The sequence below is a fragment of the Grus americana genome, chromosome 4, assembly GCF_028858705.1.
Source record: "Grus americana isolate bGruAme1 chromosome 4, bGruAme1.mat, whole genome shotgun sequence".
NCBI lineage: Eukaryota > Metazoa > Chordata > Aves > Gruiformes > Gruidae > Grus > Grus americana.
This window is the reverse complement of record NC_072855.1, coordinates 48183773-48205894: the sequence shown is the minus strand read 5'-3', so window position 1 is coordinate 48205894 and position 22122 is coordinate 48183773. Positions and strand designations below refer to the sequence as shown.

Sequence of the window (22122 nt, the reverse complement as noted above, 5' to 3'; positions counted from 1 at the left end):
GAGGGGGATAGGCTTTTTTTCATACTCAAGTCACTGGGCACCAAGCTGAAATACTAAAATAAAATACATGGTAGGTGAGGCCAGGCCAACTGAATACAAGTGTAGCGTCTAAACTCAGACCCAAGATATTCCATGTGCTGACTTTAAAGTGCTGGTGGTAAAATGATTTATAATATCACGGCTAATTCATCTTTAAAAAATGGGTTATTGTCAGTGCAAAAATCTACAATATTTTATTTCATTAACAGTAAGTGAACTGAAGCTTCGCCTTGAACTCCTCCAAGGGTAGATTTGTCTCAGTTTATCAGACTTGTGGTTTTTCAGTCTGTACAAAGCCTGCCAGCTTGTTTGCATCAAAAGATTCATCTAGGACTTAAACTATGACTGACTAGAAATCTGCATAAACATATTTAAAATCCCACACCAAGTAGTCTACTGCTAAAATGAAAGGTGAACGCATAGCTGTGGTGCATCCCTGGCTTGTTAATCTGCCATCCTGAAATCACCTGAATGATAGAAGCTCACAGATTCAAATTAAATGGCAAGGTGCATCCTCCACCAAACCCAGACCTTTCACCTGTCAGTTTCTCAGTATTTAAACTGCAACAGAACAGGATGGAATCAGGTTGCTTTCATCTATACTGTTGCAATTCAGCAATCCCAATACAACCACTCTAGACTAGATGGGAGCAGAATCCAGGCCAAGAGAGATACATATTCTGCCACCTACTGTGCATCACAACCTGTCCATCACTGGCTGAGGAGGGGCACTTTTTCCTAGCTTTAATGAACATGCAAAGAGGTTCAAAAAATCCTTTCAAAAAATGTACATACAAAGCTGCATATAATCAGTATAATCAATATCTAAGCTGCATCCTACTCCACTCTCGTCCTACTAACATCCCTAACATAGTTGATCTTCGTGAAAAATCAGGGTTGTTTTCTACTTACATGGAAAATAACAGGGTTGTTTTCTAGCTGGCATTTGAAAACATCCTAAATAGAAGCTGCCATTTTTCTGAGAAGGCAAATTGCTCCTAGCAAGTTGTTTTCCCTATCTGATCTGTTCTTTGTTGCAGTCTTTCCTATATGAAGCTTTCTACAATAAATTTTCTCTCACCATCAAACTGATGAGTATCTGCCATCTCCATTTCTCCAGAAAACTAACATCCATCTGCTAGATAGGAACAATGTGCTCGACTGCCTCAAAATTCATGGAGACAGAGTGTGAGAAAGTGGGCATCAAATGATGCCTTAGTAATAGCCAGGCAACCGTGAGGGGACACACAGCTAGCCTGCCTGGAGGCAGGAGCTATCCATGGACTGTAGGATGCTGGTATCCCACATGGATGATATGAAAGAGGAAATGAAGAACAGAAAAGAAGGGTGAAAAAGATGGTGAATAAGAATGATCCCCAGAGCCCGGAAAATGAAAGGTCATTTAAAATCAGTCCTCTATTTCTGAATCTTAAATTGTCTTGAAGTTTTCTTACAGAGTTGTTATTTGTGAAAGCAATGGACTGGATTTTTGAGAGAACAGATATATTGAAGAGTGCCTGAGACATCAGTGTGAATTAATGCATTTGCTCCTCAGGGGGAAAAAACATTGTCAGCACGAGCATCACAAACTGAAAGTGCTTATTTCCACCTACTCTCCACTTTAACACCATGTCTTACTGAAAAAAGAGTTCTTATTCCAAAGATAATAGTCATTCAACTTGTCCTGTACTGTGATAGTACAGTGGGGAAGAGAGCCTGCATGTCCAGAAAACTACACAAGAGCTACTCTGCTGTACCCTATGAAATTATTTCTGGCCACAAACTGGAAGTCTGGTCCACCAGGATCGAGTGCTTTGATTGTGTACAAGATGTAGTCAGTTCACCCCACTTGTTTACTAAGTGGGAGGAGAATAACTCAACTGTTAACAAACCTTGTTTACTGCTGTTTCAGAAAATAATATTTGTTTCAGCTGACATCTGTGCATTTCAAGTGTTTCGCTGCTTATTACCTTGATGGGAGAACAGAACAGAAGAGAGGAAAAATGCTAGAATGCAGGTGAAAGGTGCACAATTGTGGTAGCAGCTGAGCAGTTGGGCACATGAAATCTGTTCTCATGTACCTCTTGTTTGTGTGGGGTGCTCTGGTGTCTAATAAAAAAACTCAGCTCATGTGTAGCCTTTTACATTGGATCACCGGATTGTATTTCACACATCCAGAGAGCTGCCTGTTTTCACAAAAGCTGTAGGAATATAATACCTTTGAGATCTCTAGCATTCTACCTGATGTGACTGAAATTATTCAATGGATTATACAACTATTGGAAGGAATTGTGACAGCATAGGCAGAAATGCACGCAAAGAAAATTAGTTCATAATTTTCTCCTTTGCTTCTACTGATGAGAGTCTTGATTTTTTTAATTATTTTTTATTTTTTTAAAAATAATTCGACTGCTTTTGATGTTAACAGTCGAGTCATGTCACTCCTGGATCCAGGTACAAGAGGAACAGACAATCAGCACAATCCTAATTGTGCAAAGATGAAAAACTGAGCAAGTGACAAGGCTCAGGACTTTTAGGCAGAGTGTTTACAATGGTGTTTTTATTTTGTTAATGACTCACTGTACTGATTCACCCATGCTTTAGTGAAAGCTGCCTCTTTTAGAGATTTTCACTGTTCAAATAGAGTAAGATTATTCCCAGTAGTAAAGCTTGCACAAGTCCTCTGGCAAAACTAAAGACTAAATAAAACTTGATATTTTAAAGTAAAAGAACATGCAGATAACAACAACTTCAGTTTTAAGCAATGGCAAGACTTTTTTTAATCCACCATGAAATTGTTTTCCCATTTTTTTATATTGGGAAACCAATGTTTTTCAGTACTGATTCAAAAGCCTTGAGGTATCAAAAAATATAGGTGACCCGTCAAGCCTCTGGTACCTGAATTTACTCAGGGCAGTAGACCTTTAAAGAGCTGAATCTAGGGACTGAAAGTGACTTAGGAGCTTCAAGTCATGGACTTTCATGGGGTGCTTTTCAAAATTGTGCTTGTGATACTTTTGGTTAAACGTTCATTCTTGTAATTAATGGATCGGATCACCCCAGAGGTTCTCTATCAAGCTACTGTCTGCTGACTCTGAGAGTTGCCTTTTTAGAGGAAAAAACCCACCAAACCAACCCAAAACCTTCCAACACAATAGGTTTGCTTCCCACCTGGAAGCGTTTAAAGGATGTAAGCGGATCGGCATTCACTTCCCTGTTTATAAAACCCAGGTTGTTCTAAATGACTTGCTAAACTGTTGAACTATTTCAAGTCATGCACTGGATTTTTTTTTTCCCCTTCCAGAGGGGCTGTTTGTGCTGGGAGGGAGGGCTGCAAGGTTGCTTTGTTTCCACAGCGGATGGGGGACCCGGCTGCCACCTTCCTGAGTGGTGTGTGGTGCTCTTGGCTGTCGGGGGCTGCCTGGGGGAGCAGTCGGTCATCTGTGCGCGGGAGACTATCCCGGCATGGGGGTGGCTGTTTATTTTCAAAGCCTTTGTACTTCAGGCTACTTGTAAGGCTGATGCTTGGGGAGTTCTGATAAAACTGGACTGTATATAGTGCCTGGTTTGTCTGTAATTTGCAGCTTATGAAGAGCAGACGGATGGCTCCGTGCTCTGCAAGTTAGTATAGGGATGGGAGCTTCTGACATAAGAGCAGCTTTTACAGAAAACACTGAGTTAAGAAGATTCAGGCTCAAGCTAGATTGCTTCTTCCCTCCCCCTGCTTTTGTCTATTTTTACTGCATCATTGGTACGTGTCCAAGGCAAGTCGGCCATATCATTCGGAAATACAAGGGGATAAACTTTGGACTGTTGTATCTCTTCAGGCTGGGAGACTCCAGAGTAAATGAACTGGGAGAGAGAGAATTAAAAGGAGAGATTTCTTTAGGTGAACTTTTTTGGTTGTCTGCTCTGCCAACAGCAGTGTAAAATAACGAAGAAACCGCAGCAGTCCTTTCCCACTGTCTTTCTAAATAATGTAAGTTACCCTTTCACACTCGTCTCTAACTATCCGTGTGCTTTTTCTGCTTTCGAGTATTTTGTGAGAGCAGCGGTTTTACAGCAAGCGAGCTCTTACCAGGAGCTCTGCTGTGCAAGTGAGTGAATTGCTTTGTCTTTCTTTCTCTTCTTTAAGTCAGAGCTGTAGCAGGGAAGCCGAGCAGTTTGACACCACCTTTCTTTGAAAGTCTTGCTAGCTCGACTTTAGATGGCTGTCGAAACCTTTAAAGCTTTTCAGCACTTGTGCAGAAATTGGTTTGTAGTTGGCAAAAGACAATAGCAAATGTTTTGATTGAACTGTGTGTGTCAGGCTTGCCGTAAGAGCAGGCGTTTCAAAGGGGATTGTGTGATGCTGTGTAAACAGGACAGGATGTGACAAGGGAAAACAAATGTTTCCTGCTCTTTAATATTTAAAAGAAATAATTGAAACAGAGCCAAGGAGTTTGCCTAGGAAAGAAATAGTGATGTTTATTCAGAGCAAAAGAACGACTCTGTAAATCTGAGAGGACAATGCCACGGTCTAATTAGGAGAGTGAGTTTACTTTTCACGAGTGTTCAGTTTTTTGAAGTCGGCATTTGGCATTAATGTTGTCGTATTCGGTTGTTGTGTTTTTGTGAAGAGCAACTTGAGCCATTACCTGGTGTGTAGCTCTCCGTAGGTTACTTACATTGGTTGATTTTCCCCTTTTTAGTTTATTTTACTACTTTCAAAATGCAGTCTAGGCAGACTGTTAGGTTGATAGGTTTAAGTAAACCCAAGGGATTATAATGATAATGTATCAAGTAATATACCAAGAGTAAGACAAAAATCGCCCTGAACTCAAACATTCATTAGACCAAAACAATTACCTAACTGTTCATTTATATGGGGACAAATAAGAAAATTGTGGTGAAAGTATAATGACAAAATCAATAGTTCTTAGATAGGGATTATGCATAAGAAAAGTTGCTTTCTATTCCAGCCTTGGAGTTTTTTGTCTTTGAGGGCAATGGATTTATTACCTGGATAACAGTTCTGTGGCCAACTATTGTGACTTAATCATCAGAATTTTTTTTTTTAAAATTCCACATTGCTGCTTGTGTGAGAACTGAAATTAAATTGACTAGCGATACTAAGGAAAGCTTCTAGACAATGTGAATATTTGAATAAACTTCGAATATAAACTGAATATTTGGAATAAACTTGGGAATATAAACTGTAGGGCTTGAAAAACATATTAAAAGGTTTGGTTTGTTAAAATCTGTATAAACTTGTTTATTTTAAAGCTGGTCCCATAATTTTCTGGAAGATGGACTCATGATATCTAAAGCCTGGACTGGTTATAGAGAGAAGGTACCAGAAAGCTACTGTACCTTGTCTTGGGACTGTGTCGTCCTGCTAGAAAACAAAGCTAGCAGAAAAAGGAGGTTAGTTCCTGTTTCCAGAGAGTTTTTTGGGGGGAATCATTCTGTTGGTTGTTGACACATTGAAGTAAGGCTTCTGTGCTTTGGCGCTCATCCACAACTGCTTACCATAAACCAAAGGTTCCTCAAACTTCTCAGCAAAGCATTTGACAAACTTCAATTGTGAAGAAACTTTCTGGTCTGATCTGGACCTGCAGTGCCCACAGTTTGGCTATAAAGAACAGCTTGGGTTTTTCTTCATTGAGGGCTCATTTCAGTCCTTGAGATTCATCCTTTTTCATGAGAAATGGCTTTGATACATGTTGGCTTTCCTCAGGGAGAAGGCTAAACAGAACTTCCTTGTTGCTTCAAGGAGCACCACTAACGCATGCTGCTTGAGGGCCAGAAGGAAACATGGAGTGGGTTTTATGACCGAATCAATTCTAGATTTGATTGTAGGGCTTCTGGGAAGAGGGGAAAATTTAAATAATGGAAACATTTATTTCAGCCAACTGGGAAAAATCTTTTTGTTTCTTTGTGTCATTTGTAAAGGGAGACAGCAAACGTATCGTGCCAGATACAGAATAAAAATTAGAAGTACATATATGTTTAATGCGGGTTTTTTTGGGTCTTAACTGTCCGTCTTTTTCACGGAAGTTATTTTCCATATACTAACTAGAATATGTGAGTTCAGTGAAATCTTAGTTTTGAGACAAGCAGTGTCCATGGTCTGACAGCACACGCGAGTTCTGTCTGAATTCTGCTACGTCCAGCAGCATGCACAGTGTTTGCAAAATTAGAACTTACCTGGACAAAGATAACAATACTGCCGGGGGATTTCCCCAGCCTATGATAGTACTCCTTCTCTGGCAATCCCAGTTTTAGCTTGAAGGTCAGGTTGTTCACTGGAAAATCCCAGATAGTTATTGCTTGAAACCATCATGAAAACATGCTGGGCCTGTCTTTGCCTGATAATGGAATTTCATTAATTCATAACAAAACTAGGATTTGGACAGCTTATATAAACACAGTGGTGCTTCTGATTCTTTGAGGAAAACTGAGCAATTAAATGAACTGAAAGGTTTTGGGTGTCCTAATGCAGAGAACAAAGTGTTGTACATTACTATAGTGAAGCTGAAATTGAATCATCTGCATAAAGTATTAAACACACACAGTTTTGCAGAAACATGTAATGCTGGGTCTAGACACATGAACTATTTATACAAAACCAAAGGCACAGAGTACGGTAGGTTAGGATAAATTCTTGAGCCAAATCTAAAAGAATTGTATTTGATCAGTTGGCAAGAATATTGTCTCATCAAAATTAAATGTGCCTGAGGATACGATGTAGCTAGTTTGAACTACTTGTTTATATGCAACAGCAAACATATATATTACTCTAAAGAATAAAATCAGTTTATAAAGAATGATCCTTAATACAATTGCGTTATAGAAGGGAATAGCTCCTCAGAGTTAAATAGTTGTTTTAAGGACAGTGCGATACTCTGTATTATAAAGAGCCATTAATTCCAAAGAATTTACAAATGCACTGAAAACTCCAGCACAGTGTTTTTCCACCTTTTTTTTTTTTTAATTTTTTGAGCCCTAAAAATTTTCTCCTGGAATTTTACCATCCCTATTTTGCAAGGTAACATACACGAACTTGCTTTTTTTCATCAGCTTTCAGGGACAAAGCTAAAGAAGTCCAGTGACTGTCAGATTGAAATCCACTGCAGTGGATACTTGGCTGACACCTTCAACCACAATTAGATACACTATTTCCAGAGACTGCAGGTTATGTTCGTGCTGATGTTTGTGGGTAAAAAATAAAGGCAGGGGAAGCTAACCATGTGAAATGCATGACATGAGTTGTTAAAAAAATAAGACTATGAAACAAAATCAATATTTATTGAAAGGAATAAATGTTGGAAAGGAAATAATGATTATTTGGAGGTTTCTAAAATACTGAAGGGAAAAGAACAGGGCTTAGCATTCACATAAATAGACTTCACCTCTCTATACCTCCATTTCTAATAGGTTACTTTTTAAGGCACACTTGCTGCTTCTGTTAGAATTGGGCCTGCTTTTGTCTTTGTTACGTGACATGACCGAATTGGAGGCAGTCCCTTGCTGTGCTGTAAGGTTTATGTTAACACGTGCCTGTAATAGAAAGAGCTGCTTGGTTGCAAACACTTAGCAAATGCAATTCGGAAGAATTCCTATTTTGTGAGAAATTGCGCAAGATTTCTCTTCCTCTATTTTTGATCAACTGGAATAAAGTCCACCTCCCACTGAACAAAATTCAGGTTGACCTTTGGAGAGATGAAAATGGCATTTCAGGTCAAACTTTCTGAATTGTTTTATATCTGTAAGGACCAGGGTTTTTTTCTGTGGTTTATATAACTAAATATTTACTGTATAAATTGTAACATTAAAGACATTTGTCTTTGTTTTCTACCATGGACGGACTAGATATTTTCTGTCACAGAATTTGTAGGCATATCTTGGCATTGCATGTCATTCCTTCTAATAATTGGGGTGGTTGGCTACATTTGGATTTGGCGTTGCTTATTTTAAAAGGTGAATTTAGCTGGAAGCCAGTAACTTAGTTTGATCACAGGAATAGCAGTTTGTAACTGGAATAACGTAAAGTGAAATAAATGATGTAACATATCACTCGTACTGTGTGGGGACAGTCAAGGATCTAGTCAGCTGAGAAGTCTGCTGGCAATCAGGCAGCCTTCCCACTTGCCAGCTGGTCTTTAGGGCAATAACTCAAAAGCAAATCCCATGCAAAAGGAAGAACTGAAATAGCATTTGGAATATAGTTCTTGAGGTGCTGAACAGATAGTGTGGCAGGTAAATGTTGGCTGGCTCAATCCACCTTGCTACTAGTTAGTTGCAGTAGGGTTAAAAGAGGCACAGCTAAATTAAGAAGGAGACTAATCACAGACATGTGAAAAATGTTAGCAGCATGTATTCTGGCACTTCTTGCATTACATGGTGAGCCTGTTAACACAAGCATCAAAATATATCCTGTATAGCTGGACTCCTACAGTAGTTTACAAAGAAACTGCTGCCAGAATGGCTATGATTGTTTACTGTTAGATATTAAATCTAGATTATAATAACTTTAAGAATATTCCCTGCCACTAGAAGAAGACAAATGACTTAAAAATATACTGTAATCATGTATACCCTAGATGTTCCCCTGGAAGAAGTCTAGACAACTCTGCTTTTTATGGTCAGCACTTTTGCTCAAGCATAAAAGTATTAACTCTTTTTCACTTTAAAACCTTCTGAATATTATCAGTTTTGGATGCATTTTAGGAGCAATTAATTAGGTGGATGGCGATCTTCAGTCCTTATGCCAGGGTAGACGCCCTCTGTGAGAGATACATAAAGATTGGAGTAGATGCAATTACTTTTGATCGGGTTTTAAATGCATGAGATGAATGGTCAGCAATCTGCCTGCTTCTAATCCAGTATGGATTTATTTGTCTTAGTGTTATTAGTCTGCTTAAACATGTGCATGATCAGTTTATTTCTGGGTGACTTTCTGTTCTTTTGTCATGTAAAGCTATTTGTTTTGTGCTACCATGAGCTTCTGCTCCTGACCTTTTTTTTTTTTCTTTCAATTCTGGAAACGTAGAGTGACGATCCCCTCTTTTTCTGTTGTTTTTATGTGTGTTGAATGCTAGGTTTAAGGGTATCCCTTCACTGAACTTGGAATTTGGAAAATTGTCATGCGTGGAGTGATGGCTTAAAGAAAAAACGAAAATTTTAGTCTCTGCAAAGATTTATACTGGTGCCTGCCTCCTCCTGCATCAAAGTTTAGTAGAACTTGGTTATGTGTGAGCTTGAAGGTGTGTGGTATCTACCAGTGGTGTTTTGTGAAGCACTCAGGAGTTGATTTAACAAGAAAAGAGCAGTGGATGGGTTATTCTGAGCTGCATAACTCTAACTAGTATGAAAATATAAATGTGCAAAGATGCTCCTAGACCTTATGCAGAACAAAACCCCTCCAAAGCAGTGATGGAATCTTGAGCAAATGCACTTTACACAATTACTTACAGAGCAACAACAAAAACGATCAGAATCAAAGGATTTTGCTGAACTTGGAAATGCTCTTGAAAAGATCCCAACAATTATGTTTCTGTGTGCCTTTGAATGCATTAATCTCTATAGCGGTCCTTGGAGAGACTTAGTATGTGTACCGTATCTAGCTCCAGCCATATTTGGCCCATGATCTATATTATTAGAGAGCTTGCATACTCTGTGAGAAACAGAACTTCCAACAGAGCAGATGCCACCAGGTTCAATGATGTCAGGTGTCTTCAAAGCCACCCTGGCTCTTCTGAGAAAAGCTATATGTTGTAAATACTGTAGATCAGGCAGCTTACAAATTCCTCAGGAACTAAAATGACCCCCAGGAATGAAAACTCAGGACTGAGGAACAAGCCTTTTACAGCATACATAAACTGTTAAGAGCAAAAACTGCCACAGTTTGTCTGCATTTGCACAGTATTTTTTTCTTCCTTTTCCAGTGAGGAAAGAGTATTCGTGAAATACCCTTCTACAACCTTCTCTCCTGTAATCCCTATATTGGTGGAAGTGTTAATGTAAACCTTCAGGGACTGACTCTCACAAGATAAGCTTCTGCAGGTGGTTTTTTTGTTGTTATCTTGAAAGGAGATTTAATTTGATATTTAGAGCTCAAGTAATTGCCCTGTACTGGGGTTGGGAAACCTAGGACCCAAAAATCAGGCAGAGCCACAGCCTAATTTCATATCATCTGAGCTTTTTGTGTCCTGAGTGTTACTCTGAGACAATACTATGATATGTGTTGGTGTGTGGTCTTCCCAATGTGCTTGAAAGGCTTGCTGGACCCTCCACAAAGAACAGACTTGTCTCTTTACTTACTACCTAATTCTTAGTCTGCTCTATGTAGTCTTGAGGACAACTGATCTTTCTGCAACTCAGCTCAGAAAACATTTTATAATAAAGAGATAAAATTAAGTGTTGCACCATGAAGATTTCAGTCTATTTATCAAATATACAGTGGTATTTTTTTTTTGCCCTGCATCTAAAATAGCTGGAAATGAATTTTGATTGTGAAATACAAACATGTCCTGAGATACTTCATTACTAATTAAAGAAGAATAATTTTTCATTCATTCACAAATGTAATCCTTTACTTAAAACCTCTCAGTGGAGACAAGTGCAATCCTTTATTACAAAGAAAACAGAAGACAGTATGAAGACAGTATGTAACAGAGGACTGCTTTAGAAGAATTGTGCTACATGTTCTGTGTAGGCAGAGAACCCCCCCATCCCTTAGCTTCCTCATTCTAATTAGTTTTTTTACTATTCTCTCCTAAACAAACAAACAAACAAAAAACCCAAACCAAATCCCAAAACCACCCAACCCAAAAAACCCCAAAACCCACAAAACCCAGACTAGACTGGTACATGCTAAAACGTTTGTATATAATAAGGTAAATTTGTAAAAAATGAGTAGTTCCATTTCCTGTGCTTGCAAAGTCAAACATTTTTGGTTGTCTTATCAGAAGCTGACACATTGCACAGTCTTGAATACAAATAAGTAGAAGAGCAGGAGGGCTTCTTCCCGTATTTAACTTTTGGGACAGATTTTTATCTGCACTCCTGAACAGTGGCCTTTACCCTCTGAACAACCGTTGTCGTTTCACCTCTGGGATGTGCTCTTGCAGAAAGCCTGCTCGGAAGGTGTGCACCCTCCAGAAGGACCTTTGTTGAGGAAGGTGGACAACTTTTGAACTTTTAAATGAGGAGAACCAGCATAGTGATCGAGGCATGATTTTCCCAAGCTCTATGGTATTGCTTTTAGAATAATACAGCGTACCTCTGCAGAGAAACAAGACAAATGTCACTCTTAAGGAAATACCACTAGGAATCTCTTTGTTTTTTTTCTTAAGGATAAAGTAAATTCAAAAAGGTAGGAAGAAGTGGAGAAAAATGTTAGGTTAGTATTCTATCCACTATGAAAGGGTTTTCTGCTTGGGGTGATGACTAGTCAGTCTCCATTGTTGTGTGTCTTGTTTGTATGACTTGGAAGTGGGTGTACGTGCTAAAGGTACTCTGTGGTCCTGAGTGGCATTCTTCATGCAGCAGTAGTGTATTAAGGCAACTGTCTGATGGATTCATTTCACCTGACATCCCTAAATGGCAGGGCTCTGCAAAGAGATAAAAACAGCCCTGTGGAGCCATTAATATCCATTAACTATGCCAAAAGGGAGTGGCTACTATGACAGCTCCTGTGATGTCTACGCTGAGTATTTTGAAGGTTTGTCTGGGTCAAATCACAAGTAAATCTAGCCTAGCCTTATAATTTGGATGGTGGCTGACAGTGAACGTCTGCAGACGGGCGTAAGAATAGATCAGACGTATCATGGTACTCTCCAGAATGCTCTTTCATATTCAATGATTTGTGCTTCCAGTTCTGCTTCTGGTAGAGGTAGTGTCTTTGTATTTTAAAATCTTTAATCAATTTATCTGCCGTGAATTTGTCCTTCTCTTCTGGAGTGCCTGTAAAATATTAACAACTGTAGCATCCTGGGGTTTCACAGCTCACAGGATGAAGGAGTACCCAGCACATTACTGGTGGTCTTAAAAGAGGTTTCTCATCTGTGGCCAATAAAAAGGAAGAGTAAAAACCAATGGATATAAATTGTAAATAAAAAATAAATTGTGAATAAAATTTAACTCAGAGTACAGCATGGTCCACCTGCCAAAAACCTACTGATTGCTGTTTCATCAGGCTTCCAAAAGCATTTAAGTTATTTGAGATACATCCTAAATAGCCCCTCGCGGTGGTATCTGAGTTAGAGAAGTTCAGTACCTGAGATAGTGCAGTCTGTATGTCCTATTTGTAACTGGTTTTCCACTAGGATTTCTCAATTACTTTTAACAGAAGTGCCTAGAGCTGGCTACTTTACATATAGAATCATAGAATGGTTTGGGTTGGAAGGGACCTTAAAGATCATCTAGTTCCAACCCCCCTGCTGTGGGCAGGGACATCCTCCACTAGACCAGGTTGCCCAAAGCCTCGTCCAACCTGGTCTTAAACACTTCCAGGGATGGGGCAGCCACAACCTCTTTGGGCAGCCTGGTCCAGTGCCTCACCACTCTAACAGTAAAGAATTTCTTTCTAACATCTAATCTAAATCGACCCTCCTTCAGCTTAAACCCATTACCCCTTGTCCTGTCACTACACTCCCTCATAAACAGTCCCTGACCATCCTTCCTGTAGGCCCCCTTCAGGTACCGGTAAGCCGCAATTAGATCTCCCCAGAGCCACCTTTTCTCCAGGCTGAACAGCCCCAACTGTCTCAGCCTGTCCTCATAGGAGAGGTGCTCCAGCCCTCAGCATCTTTGTGGCCCTCCTCTGGACTTGCTCCAACAGCTCGATGTCTCTCCTGTACTGGGGCCTCCAGAGCTGGACACAGTACTCCAGGTGGGGTCTCACCAGAGCCGAGTAGAGGGGCAGGATCACCTCCCTCGACCTGCTGGGCACGCCTCTTTTGATGCAGCCCAGGACACGGTTGGCTTTCTGGGCTGCAGGCACACACTGCCGGCTCATGTTGAGCTTCTCATCAATCAATACCCCCAAGTCCTTCTCCTTGGGGCTGCTTTCAATCCATTCCTCGCCCAGCCTATAGCTGTGCTTGGGATTGCCCCGACTCATGTGCAGGACCTTGCACTTGGCCTTGTTGAACTTCATGAGGTTTGCACGGGCCCACCTCTCCAGTCTGTCAAGGTCCCTCTGGATGGCATCCCTTCCCTCCAGCGTGTCAACCACACCACACAGCTTGGTGTTGTCGGCAAACTTGCTGAGGGTGCACTCGATCCCACTGTCCGTGTTGCCGACAAAGATGTTGAACAGTGCTGGTCCCAGTACCGACTCCTGAGGAACACCACTCATCACTGTTCTCCACTTATCCACCGCGTGGTCCATTCATCGAATCCATGTCTCTCCAATTTAGAGACAAGGATGTCGTGCGGGACAGCGTCAAATGCACAAGTCCAGGTAGATCACATCAGTTGCCCTTCCCTTATCCACTAGCACTGTAACCCCATCATAGAAGGCCACCAAGTTTGTCAGGCATGATTTGCCCTTAGTGAAGCCGTGTTGGCTGTCACCAATCACCTCCTTGTTTTCCATGTGCCTGAGCAGAGTCTCCAGGAGGATCTGCTCCATTATCTTGCCAGGCACGGAGGTAAGACTGACCAGCCTGTAGTTCCCTGGGTCTTCCTTTTTTCCCTTCTTAAAAATGGGGGTTATGTTTCCCCTTTTCCAGTTGGCGGGAACTTCACCGGGCTGCCAGGACTTCTCAAATGTGATGGAGAGTGTCCTGGCCACTTCATCCGCCAGTTCCCTCAAGACCTGCGGATGCATCTTATCAGGTCTCATGGACCTGTGCACCTTCAGGTTCCTTAGATATTCTCTAACCTGATCTTCTCCTACAGTGGGCGGTTCTGCATTCTCCCAGTCCCTGCCTTCTGTGACCTGGGCAGTGTGGCTCAAGCATTTGCCAGTGAAGACTGAGGCAAAGAAGTCGTTGAGTACCTCAGCCTTCTCCATATCCTGGGTAACCAGTTCACCCGTTTCATTCTGGAGGGGACCCACATTTTCCCTCATCCTCCTTTTATCACTGACATACCTATAGAAGCTTTTCTTGTTGTCCTTGACATCCCTGGCCAGACTAATTTCTATCAGGGCTTTGGCTTTCCTAACCTAATGTGTTTTGTTGTTTGCTACGTATAACCTGTATCAGTAATAGCATGGTACATCTTGTCACAGTCATCACAAGGACTACTTCTGAAGCGTCAGGCAGTTCTTATAGCTGCTCATAGAGCTTGCAAAGGGAAGAGGATGCTAAGATTTGCTCCTGTTCTCTGACCACAAAAGGTTCAGGTTGTATAAGTTACTATCTTGCGCCTCTTTCTTTACAAAAATAGTCCTTATCCAAATTAATGGCTGGCTATGAAAACTTATTTCATAGTGTAAAAAGGTACTTGATGTCACAGGTAGAGTTAAATGGCCGTAGTTGAATTGTGTGAGGCATTAAGGCACGGGTTACCTATGCTTGCACAGGATCTGTGTTCTGTGTAGCTGGTGCCTATCACAGTGGGATTCTGGTACTTGGAAGAGCTTTCCAGGTGCTATCACAATCCAAATGATAATTGGATTGGTGGCTGATTTAAGACAATATTGTTCTTAGTTGTCCTGATGCCAATGTTTTTTCCAAGTGCTTTTTTATTTAAAAATACAGCTGCATTCACATGGTTATTGTTATCTAGACCGTGTCCTAATTTGCTTTTCATGTACCTAAAAATTTATTGGTTTTACTGTAAAGTAAAATGGATGCATTTTCCTATAGAAATGAATGTACTGTCTATCCCAGTTCAGCTTGGGAGAGTCTGAAAATTGTGTCATGTGAGTGGTTCTACTTTCCTTCTCTTTCATTAGCTGTTGCTTCATAAGTTGTGATGTCAGTTAAAAAGATGGATATTCATGCAGGAAGATGTGTATGAGAGTCTTCTGAGAATGTAATTTTTGCAGAAGTCTGACCTACGTCAGTGCTGGGCACTTGCCTACAAGCAGCCTGGCAATGCCACTGTAGGAGCCTTGAGCATCTAGCCTGAACCTGCCCTGCGTGATGAGAACCTGTAAGAGGTGTCTAAGAGAAAGTTTAGGGAGAGTTACTTTTGGAGATGAAGGATAAAGGTGGACACCTTTTACTACTGCTACACTGCACAAGCTACCTTGCAGCTTGTGTCAGGTATAGAACCTTGTACCTCAGGGAAAAGGCTTGAGGAAAACCTGGGCTGAGCCAGAGTAGCTGCTTGGTAGACCCTGAGAAAGGGTCACTAGTACTTTCTGGAGATGCAGTCCACTCGGGGGTATGGTGGGCTTTGCAGTCAGATAACCGCATCTTACTGTGGCTGTAGTGAAACTCCGCTGTGGAAACATGTACTGGGAGTCGATGCATTTCAGCAGATAAGGCACAAGTTACAAGGAGCACTTCATCTCTGCTGTAGAAAGGTTTCATTTTTTTCCCATAACAACAGTTCTTTAAATAGGAGCGCTGGCATGCAGTCAGCAAACAAGTGTCCTTGCTGAGGACTGGAAAGACATGTTTACTGGGTGAAGTTCAGCCATTGGGCGTTTCCAAGTTTTGAACTGTTGGAGCTGACTAGTGTTACGTTGAATGGAGTGACCCTCTGAGTGCAGAGGAGGAGGACAGAGTGTGGCAGCCAGCATGCTGAGGTTCTGCGCACTTGGAGCAAATCATGGGAGCTGTAGATGGCTTTTTGTTGCTGCTGTTCGGTCGGTTCAGCTCCCGTGCCTACAACCCACAGAGTTCCTTTTGCCAAGGTTGTTCTGACATTCTCACTCTTGCTGGTGCTGCCAGACTACCTGCTGTATGCAGCTACGTGTTTACCTACTTGCTGTGAAAGTTCGGTGTTGCGTTTTTGGCAACGTAAAGAGCTTGCCTGGGTAAACCTCTGCGTGCCACTTAACACGTGAGCAAGGTTTTCTCTGAACCCAAGGACGATACAAATGTTCAGACATATCACTGTGTTTTTAAAAGACATTTCAATTCAAAAGAAGACTTAGCAGACAGAGAAGGTAACATCGCTGCTGGGCTCTGGGCAAGAAAATGAGGTGGGTGCTGTACAGAAGCTAAGGTAAATATGGATGTGCAGCAACCAATATTTCATCTTTTAAACAATGTAAGTGCTGCAGAGGATGTGAGCCTGAATTCAGCCTGCTCACAGGCTGGAGAAGGGCTCTTCCTTCCCCCTCCTTAGTCCCTCTCCCAAGTTGTGTTTTTGGCAGAAACCCTATCGGCTCAGGCACCCTATCTGCTGTGTGCTGTGCGCTAAGATGACGGGAATTCCTTCGCTTTCTGTCTCCATTGTTTCTTTTTTAACACTTAGATTCCGTCTGCTGTTTCTTGCCGTGAAACACCTATTTTTTTCTCCCAGTTTATTTTCCATATGTTGTATCTGCTGGGAAGTGGGATTTTGAAGGTTGCAAGAAAAATTCTAAAGGGCTGGCAGTCTTTAAGTTAATTTTGTGACGAAGTTACATGGCATGTTATGATTGCTGGGTGCTGCCTTCTCCCTTGCTGATTTGAACTTCATGCTAGTTCAACAAAATCTTACTGAAGTAAATGGAAACAGAAGCAGAGGAACTTGACTTTGCAGTGGTCAACAGAAAATACATGACTGAGCTGCAGTACATGATGTATATCACTTCTCGTAAAGGGAGAGCTGCAGAACTGTAAGATCAGGTGGAGATGCAGTGTGGGGCAGATCCAGAGGAGTGTCTCGGGAGAGGTTGGAAGGGATGGCGTCTGAGGAGTTCAACCTTCACCACACAGCTCGGTACCAAAAGCACTGAGCATTTGCTTCTTGCTTTTACTTTTTTTGCCATTGCTCAGCAACTCTGAAAAAAATGCCTAGAGCATTTTTCAATGTACCTTATATGTAACAGTATGTAGAAAAGGCCAGGGACCTCTTTCCAAATAGATTCCTGTTCAGTCTCCTGCTTTTTATCTGTACTGCCTCCTATCCTGTGCCTGAAAGGGTTAACAGTGATTAGTACAGAGTCTCCATGGAGCACTTTTATTTCAAGTAGCTTTTCAGAGCAGACGTTTATGGAAGCAGCAGTGATTTGATGTGCAGTTTTAATTATTTGTCACTTCAGCTTGGTTTTATTTGAGTCTGTGTACCTATAAAGGCTGAACAGAGATTTGTCAGCGTTAACAAAATAGGTAGGCCTAGAGAGTCAAAAATGTACAATAGTACAGGCAATGCTAACAGCACTAGGTAGTTAATCAGGGTAGGGGGTTTTTCAGTATAGATGCTCTGACTCGCTGCTTTGGATGGCAAGTGCACAATTTAAAATCCTTTTACTTAGGCCTGCACAACATCTAGCCCCTGAAATAATTACTTGGACCTACCTCACTGCGGATATATTTTTTTTAATAGCTCACCTGAGAATATGAAATTTTATTAAACATGGAAAGGGCCCTAAATGACAGCTCTGAGGCTGTCATTTAACCTGTTATGTGACAGTTTAATCCTATCATTTCCCTTGGCATGCCCTTTTCCCCTCATTTCCTACTCTGAAATCTCATTTGTGAGAACTTTGGCCATTTGACCGGGGACTCGTGGACTCAAATTGCCCTTGCATGTGCAGTAAATCCACTGTGCTCCAAGTGTGTTGGAATGTATTGTGCAAGGCCCTGACCCAAATGAGGTCCTGAAAACCTCAGACAAATAGCCTTAAAGTAGGTATCATATCTCAGTTGAGTGATGACTGTGTGATCACACGAGCTCTAACCTGCCAGTCTTGTCCCTTGGTGTGTGCAGGGCAGCCATCAGCAGGTCCCCTCTTCATCCGAGGGCAGGACAGCTGGGAAATCGGGTCTGTGGGGATGGAAGCAGGACTATTGCACCGCCAAAGGGTGATGGAGAAATGGTACTGCGGAGGCAGGCAGAAGTTGTGGGGATGGGGTATTAGATGCCAGCCATAACCCTTCCCTCCTCTACAAATTGGAGTATAAAGCATTAGTATGTTGATATCTTAGGAGGTCCACCCATGTATTTCAGGTGTTCGCAGTGTTATAAGCTTTGATTACAGATTGAGGAAAGAAAGGAGGAAAAAGCAACAAAGCGTTAAACATCTAAACCGATTAAGCAAGGCTTTCATTTATAGCAGTGGCTTCTATTCCTGTTATTCCTGTGCCTTTAGCAGTTGAAAGCTTTTAAAAGAAACCTAATTCATGACATCAACATCTTGACAGTGGTTACTGAAGGTGAGCATGTTGCTGTGCAGAAGAAATGGCAGAATAGAGATCTTGTTTCTGGTGACTGTAGTGCCTGGCCCTGCCACTTCAATGGCAAATACCCAAAATGGGAAAGAGAAAGAATAACATAGAGGGGAGAAAAGCAGTTTGTGTTTGGTGCTGCCTGATTTGCAACATCAGTGCTGGAGACAGGCAGGGAGTGCAGTCACATCAGCCAAGCTTGGTCTGGCTGAGCAGGGAGGCCAGGCTCTCCCAGCCTGGCTGCAGTTGTGCTACAAGAGCTGCAACTTTGGCAAGCTAAACTAGGTGTAAGCAGAAGGTAGAAGGAAATAGAATAAGGTGGCAAAGACATAGGAGGATGAGTGCGGGGGGGGGGGGGCTGGAAGGTTTCCAGCAGCTCAGCATTACATCCCAGGCAAACCTTTCAAGTTCTTTGCCTCCCAGGCTATGACAAGCCATGTGTTGGGTCACAAGCTTCAGGGAAAAACTCCACTGGATCACAAGATGGGGGAGTGATCATGGCTCCAGGCTGTGGCTGGGGGGAAGGAACCAGGACCTAGCAGAACTCCTTTTGAGCTCTAGCTACAAGACCACAGCTGGAGGAGGCTGTGGCTCTTCCCAGCCCATGTGAGCCGCAGCCTGGGCTACTGGAGAATGTGGAGTCAGGGCTGGAAGTTGCATTTGCTCTCAGGGAGCTGTGGGTCTGCATGGGTGCACAGCTGCAGAGAGGAAAGGTGAAGTCACCTCCACCGCCGCTGTCTTGTGAGGATGACTAAGGCCCTGGTGTGGGCATGGTCCCACAATAACAGAGCTTGGTCGTTTCACCCCACTTGCTTTCCTGGCGCCAGGGTCAAATTAAGGACGTAGAGCTGGATGACGGCTGTAACAGCCCATCCTCTCCTATATTTGTGTTCCTAAACTAGCCCTCATTCCCAGCACGTCGGCTTTGAGTAATTGATTTCTGGTCTCTCCCACCTCGTATTTTCCAGTCAGTCTTAATTGCCAGGACTGTATTAGCTGGCCGTTTAGTTTGGGCTAACCCAATAATTTTTTTTCTGCTGACCTTAAAATCTCTTTTGTACAGCAGGCTGAGTTAGACTGCTCTCCCTTCAGTCAATTTATAGTAAAGACTTCAGTGCAGATCATTAATCTTCACCTGGAGTGTTTGGATGACTTATTTAATGTTAGGGAAGGATATACCAATATCTGTCTATGGTCTGTAAATTAACTGTGGGGTTTTTTTGGTAACTTGCTATTTATGGGCTCCCTAAGAATATGAAGTCAAGTTGTGTTTGGAACAGGGAAAAGCATAAATTACTCAAAAAACATGACATTTACAGGGGATGATAACAGGGGCTAGGTCACTCTTCCATGGCACTATGAAGATGGCATGTGCCATGTATTTTCTTCTCCAGAACTTACTTCACTAGTTAGCAGTGACGCAGATAAGTCAGCAGCAACAATGAGTTGCAGCAAATTTCTGAGGGAGAGTAGCCTGTTCGTTTTAAAAGAACCAAACAACAAAACATAAAAAACAAACACAAAACCAAACCGAAGAACATTACAGCAACCCCCACTCCCATCTCCTAACTCAAAAGCCATACCCATACAATAAACCTGTTTGAAACAGGCTGGTAGTAACTGCTATGGGGGTAAAGTGCAAGACTGTTCCCTGAGCTATGAATCCATTTCCTCTTCACTACGGAGGAGAAACCCACATTTCAGTATTCAACATGTAAGAACAAAAATCTCAAAGGAAATGCTATGACTTTTGTCTCATTTTCCTTGCCACAGTACCACATTTTTGTTTTGTTGAAGAAGCAGCGTTATTTGCAGAATCTCAGCAGGCAGCTTCTCAGAGTTAATTATGAGAGAACTGTACTTTGAAGCCATCTCTCATTTGGAGGCGTAGATCCCCGTGAGAGTGGCTGCAGCTGGGACTCCGACAGTCTGCTTTCACCATGAGGTATGTGACGGGATTGGTTCTGATTCAAGGGGTATGCAGTCCTTACTACTGATGGTAAATCAAAATAGTAATTTGAACTATACTTATAATTCAGTTTTAGTGTACGTAAATTTGATGCTTGAAATGAGCAAGGAAAAGCAAGCAACTAAGTGATGCCTGCATGCTTCTGTCCAAGAGTCTTCCACCTCGGTTCTGGGGGTGCCACTCCTGAATTTTCTCTCTTGATTTTTGCTTTGAGTGTGTCTTTGTTCCAGTGCCAGAAACAAAAGGCCTTGGATCTCATTGTGGGAGTGAAATACGTTGCATGCTCTTTGCAATGGGGGTTCTCTAGACAGTTTTAAAAGAACCTCCCCCCCAAAAAAAATCCAACCAAACATAAAAAGCACCTCTCCAAAAATGTGCCTGAAATCTCTGGCCTTTTTTTAAACTGTGAATCCTGCTGTGCAGATGCGTGCTTCTTCTGACCTGCTGAATGTTGGAGCTAAAACGAAACATACCTTGTTCTCTCTCTGACAGAGTTCAGCACATGTTGAGGGAATAAGAGGAGCGGTATTTTGGCACAAGCACCCAAAATCTGGACACACGCACACACGCTGCCTGATGTTTCATTTCAGGTTATAAACTGGATTACAACATGCTTTCGCCCTGTGGGCATTACCCAGGGAAACCAGGCTGGATCTGCCTGATGCATAAAAGCAATCTGGCTAAATGATTGCCAAGTGGAAAATAAATGATGTATGCAGAATCTATATTTTTTAACAGGAATTTAGATTACATTTCAGTTGTGCTAAATGATTATTAACACTATTTACCTCATCAGTCCAAGAATGGAATAAGTATTATTTATATGCTGGAAACTGTGCTTAAAGAGCTTAGGACAATATTTTAAACTTGTAAAGTAACTATATCTGTCCTAATTAAGTCAGAGTAGCACAGACAGTATTTAAACCCCACATTTTTTTCTTCTTGATGCAAATGGACCTTTGTGTCCTTTTATTTGTGGGAAGCTTTGTTAGCCTCAGTTAGCTGAAATACTTGCATACCATTTGTTTTTTCAAAAGAAAAGATACACTGTATTTAGAGATGTAAATACTACCTTGTCTGCAAAAACCACCAGCTGTTATACTGGAAGACAAAGCTAATTCTATGTTGCTTTACTTCAGTAGCGTCTGTGTATTCACAAGCATCTTTTCAACAACCTTCTCTGCATAGCTGAAAAATACCAGACACCGAATTTCTTTTTATTTCCTTTGGTAACAGCCTAGTAAAATCTGAATTGATCTGTGATTTTAGAATCTTTTCAAACAAGTAAATAGATTAACTAAGAGAATACACCTTTGCGTTAATGTTTGTACAAAAGTTGAACAGACTGTTAGCTTTGATTCTTGCGTTCCTTGAATATAAGCGTACTAATTGCTGCCTTAAATATTTGACTTGAATCTGAGTCAGGTCAAATATGCAGTTCTGTAGTAGAAGAAACTACTGTTGGTTTGTGTGTCAGTAGCACAGCTTTCCGGAGAGGTTTTTTGCTTCTCCTTTAAACATCTGGAGAGACAAAGAGCGTTTGTGGGGTCTTTTGTTGATGCTGAAAGTTGGAGCAGGGAAGAATTATGTTCCAAGAAATACTCTGAATCCTGGAAAAATCAGGGTGGAATCATTAAGTGTTAAGCTTTATCTTCTTTATAAATGAAAGTGCTTTCATTTCATCTGCGGTGACTGTCCTGGTAATGGACGTTACATAATATTTACTCTCCCCTCCGGAGTGAAATCCTTTTTCCGATTTGCAAGCAATATTTGCATACGTATTTCTTAGCTGCATTGACATGCCAGATGCACAGTGGTAGCTGTCTCCGCCTGCTAATCCTGTAATAA

The 22122-nt window shown here is 41.6% G+C and overlaps 1 protein-coding gene across 9 annotated transcripts in view; it reads left to right on the top strand.

Annotated features, from left to right (window-relative positions):
* TRIM2 (tripartite motif containing 2) overlaps window positions 1-22122 on the top strand; it is a 130703-nt gene that overhangs the window by 61184 nt on the left and 47397 nt on the right. Inside the window, exons 1-2 of one of the 9 annotated variants that reach the window (XM_054824487.1) lie at window positions 3843-4018; window positions 5305-5445. The exons of 6 other annotated variants lie outside the window; for them this stretch is intronic. The gene's annotated coding sequence lies outside the window, so the exon portion shown is untranslated. Of the gene's footprint in view, window positions 1-3836; window positions 4019-5304; window positions 5446-22122 lie in introns of those variants that run through there. 2 more of the 9 variants (XM_054824485.1, XM_054824483.1) reach the window with 2 other exon arrangements.